We start from the raw sequence: 4,154 nt of genomic DNA on the forward strand, positions 1-4,154 counted from the left end.
GGGGGGGCGGACGAGGGAGCGATGTCATATCGGATGGCCAGCGGTGAGGGGGAGAGAAGCCGCCCCCAGGACGAGCTGTGTCGGCCGCACGGCCCCCTTGTTGCCATGGCACCCTGTGCGGCCGCACTGCTCGCACACCCCTAAGGCCGGCCCTGTGCAAATACTTTACTTTTTTATGTAGCCTAACTTTATACATGAAAAAAAAGAAAGCTATGATTAGGCTTTAAAGTGATAGTAAAGTCAAAAGATTTTTAAGCTATTTGAAATGCTCATGAAATCACTCACAATGGAAGCTGCTCCTTGATATTTAAAAGTTTTAGTTTCCTGCAGAATCAGCTGGTCCCCTAAGCACTGGCCTTGATATCCTGTTATAGGGAGGCTCCTTTCCCTTGCAGGGTCCTATGGAGCCATCGTTGTGTGCCCTAGTAAGCTGTGTGTGTCTCCATAAACTCGCAAGCACAGCAAGGCAAGACACTCCCCTGCTCCTCTTTCCGCAAGCTAGTAGATGGACAGCTGCTGGAGATTGTGCTGTCCCTTGTGATCTAAGCCCTCATTAACTCTCAGCTTTTGTAGCGCTTTTTCTGCCTGAAAAATTGATAACCCCCCTATTCATTTCCATGGCCTTGTTCACATCTCAGCGTCTTGTTGCTTGTACCAAAATGTCCGTACATGAGCTTCTATTTGGCAGATTCTGCACTTCTTGGCCCCATAGACTTCAATTGAAACGCTCACAAACGTGCGTTTGCTGCGTTTTTATGCACATTTTTATGTGCGTTTTATGTGCATTTGTCTATTTACATCAATGTGTCATAATCTGCTTGCAAAAATGTGCGAGTATGTGCGCACATAACAAATGTGCAAAAACGTGCTACACAAAATGCACTGACAACGTGCGTATTCTATGTCCCTCAGGTTTGAATGAGGCTTATACTGGACAGGAAGTTCAGGTAAGCGGAGCTGAAAGAGTTGGTGTCAGCTATTTGGAAACATGATGACTACATTATTTGGGGGCAAAAATGTAATGGAATACTTTTCTGGGAAATGTATATTTGTTTGATCTGGATTCATTATTGGAAAAAACTGGGAGTTTAATACTACTTTAAAAGAGAACTATGGGGTAAGTGTTTTCCCCATAGTTCTCTTTAGGATCACGGGAGGACATATACTAACCTCCTCGCGTGAGCCAAAGCTCAGTATATAGGGAGATATTGCCTGCCATATACTGAGAGCGCCGCAGCCTGGACGGATCCCGACAATACTGTCTGGATTCAACCAGCTACGTGAGTGACAGCTGGCTCTGCCTATATAGAGACAGATCCAGCTGTGCCCACCCCCTCCCTCGTCCGTTCCGCCAGTCAACGCTGCGAGATCGGAGAGGGGAATCCACTGCAGGGAGACGATCGGGAAGTGAGCGGATCGGCTGCATATTTCTGCTCACTTCCCGATCGATAGAGCCGACCTGTGACAGCTTCTTTGTCACAGGTCGGCTCTAACTATGAGGATGAGTGGAATTCCCCTTTGAGGACCATAGATTGGCGGGGGGATATAACATACCCTACTACAATTGTTCTTACTTGACAAACTTCTGCTGGCAATCAGCATTTTGAACGAATGCAGAAATGAACGAATGCAGAAATGACCAAATGAAATATGTATTTTTCGTTTGTGAAATGTAGGGAATAGAAGATCCTTGACCCGAGTCTTTTAGAAGTGCACAACACTACAATACAAAGCAGGGTTACAGTGGTTAAATCTTGTGAAAGTAATAACTTCGCTTGTTAATTCTACGCACTCTGATGGAAACTATTTTCAGGTTAATCTTCAACGTGGACTGTTTGTTCAGATGGAACCAGTGGAATAATGACGAGTTGATCGTACATATGCTTCGGAATATTGTAACAATGAGAAGTGCAAAGTGTGCTGAAAAAAAATCGAATGCACGCTATCATTTGTTTTATTTTTAGGGCATCCCAATTAATAGTTGTATTTTTTCAAGTCCGCTGGGTAATGTCATGGAGTAACTTTATAATAAAGCACAGTGTTGACATTGAGTTGACCTTTGAAAGTTCATTCAGTTAATCACAAATCTCCAAGCACAGCAGTCATGGCTGGCTAATCTTGTGTTTTGATTTAATTAAGTATTAACTGAAGGAGTCGTTGGCTCCAACTTATTAAACTGGTGCACTGCATAATGCAGTCAGCCAGTCAGCACTGAAAAAGAGGAACAAACATTGATTACACACAAAGATCAGAAAGCAAAGTAGTTATGTGCACCATGTGCTGAGGGCTCATAAAAAAAAAATGTACGTGTACTGGTGTACAGTATACAAAGATTATACATATACTTCATGCTAATGGTTTCCATTTCTCTCTCTCTCTGTATAATATTGCTGAGAACATGTAAAATAAATATATATATGTTATAGTTACTTAGATATTTTATGTTTATTTGAGCTCTTTTCTGTTCAGATAGAAGTCATTGAAAACCTGGGTTTATTCACACTTGTGCATTGAGGTAACATGCATTGTGGTGCCCTGTGTTGCTATAAGGGGCCCTATGTGTTTTTTGGTCCATTACGGTGCATTTGTAGTCCATATATTGTGCAACAATACAGGAGGTTCCTGGCACACTTTCAACTTAGGCAGCAAAAAAACGTAAAGTGACACTAAACTCAGGAATTAAATCTTAAAATGCATTCAAGTACCATATCTATTAACAATAATGTAGCTTTTTTGTATATCACTCGGCTGTAGATCCTCCAAACATCTCTGAATTGGTGCTGACACTGTCCTTCCTTCTGGAGGGTGGCTACTTTTGTTCTCCATGGTCTCTGTGTGCGTTGTAAAGTAGTCACCACTCCAAGCTCACTCCTGTGATGGACTACAATCTCACGTTTAGTTTTCTAATTTCTATTGAGATTATAGACGCAATAGGATCGTTGTTTACAAGTACTGGAGGACATGTCGATACCATTTTAATGTAAGCTTTTATATCCATTTCTAACAAAGTTGTTTTAGGATCTGATGCTATGCAATACTGTTATTCTTTCCCCTGAGCGATATAAATATTTATATGAAGAAGCGGTCGCTGGAGGATTTAAAGGAGAACTATGGGGTTAGGGCTTTTCCCCATAGTTCTCCTTAGGGTAACCGCAGGACACAAACTAGCGTCTTCCCGTCACCCTAGGCTCAGTATACTAGAGCTGTAGCGCGCGGTATACTGAGACGCCGCAGCTGAAGGGGATCCCGACAATTGTGCCGGGATCCGCCCAGCTGCGTGACTGACAGCTGGCTCTGCCTATCTAGAGGCAGAGCCAGCTGTACCCGCCCCTGTATCCAGTCCCTCCGATCGAGAGGTGAGCGAACGCCCGTATGTGTTCACTCACCTCCCGATCTACTGAGCCGACCTGTGACAGTCTCATTGTCACAGGTCGGCTAGAACTATGAGGTGAGTAAAAAGCACTCACCTCATAGTTCTCCTTTAAAGGGATCCACATCATGGATAATAAAGAGCGTTATTTCACCATTGATATCATATAGTCCATCATTTCCAGTGAGTGTGGTGTGTACACGCAACTACACCAAACTTGAATATTGTTTGCAGCACAGAGATTGTATTTGTCACGTTTTGGGTGCACCTTTCCATTGGAAGATTTGCTGTGAATAGAGTGGACATCCAGGGATCTCAAGTCTCTCTGATGTTCAGGGAGTCTCCCTCTTTTGGACAGCAGCTCCCTGATGTCTGCGAGAGAGGCATTTTGTCCCTGAAAGGGTTACTCTGAGTAAACCTTTCCGGTAAGATATCAGTGGGTAAAGTTTCAGAGTGAGGCTTGCCTCCTGGAGGAAGGTCATGTGATCTCTAGAGTAGCCTCAGAATGAGGCTTGCCTCCTGGAGGAAGGTCATGTGATCTCTACAGTAGCCTCAGAACGAGGCTTGGCTAGGGCGGACATAGACTACTATTGAGAGCAGGTACAGGCACTGAGATCTATTGCTGCAGGGGAGAGAGTGCTGTTAACCCTTTGTGGATAATATATTATCAATTATATGTCCTGGTTGCCTAGTTATAGAGAACATTTATTTCATTTGCTGCCCATAGCAACTAGTCAACTGTGTATCAGGGACTTTACTCCTCAGCGTTTTTTTAAAAAGGTCT

Source organism: Nanorana parkeri, unplaced genomic scaffold (genome assembly GCF_000935625.1).
Source record: "Nanorana parkeri isolate BGI_ZX_2015 unplaced genomic scaffold, ASM93562v1 scaffold921, whole genome shotgun sequence".
In the NCBI taxonomy this organism is placed as follows: Eukaryota; Metazoa; Chordata; class Amphibia; order Anura; family Dicroglossidae; genus Nanorana; species Nanorana parkeri.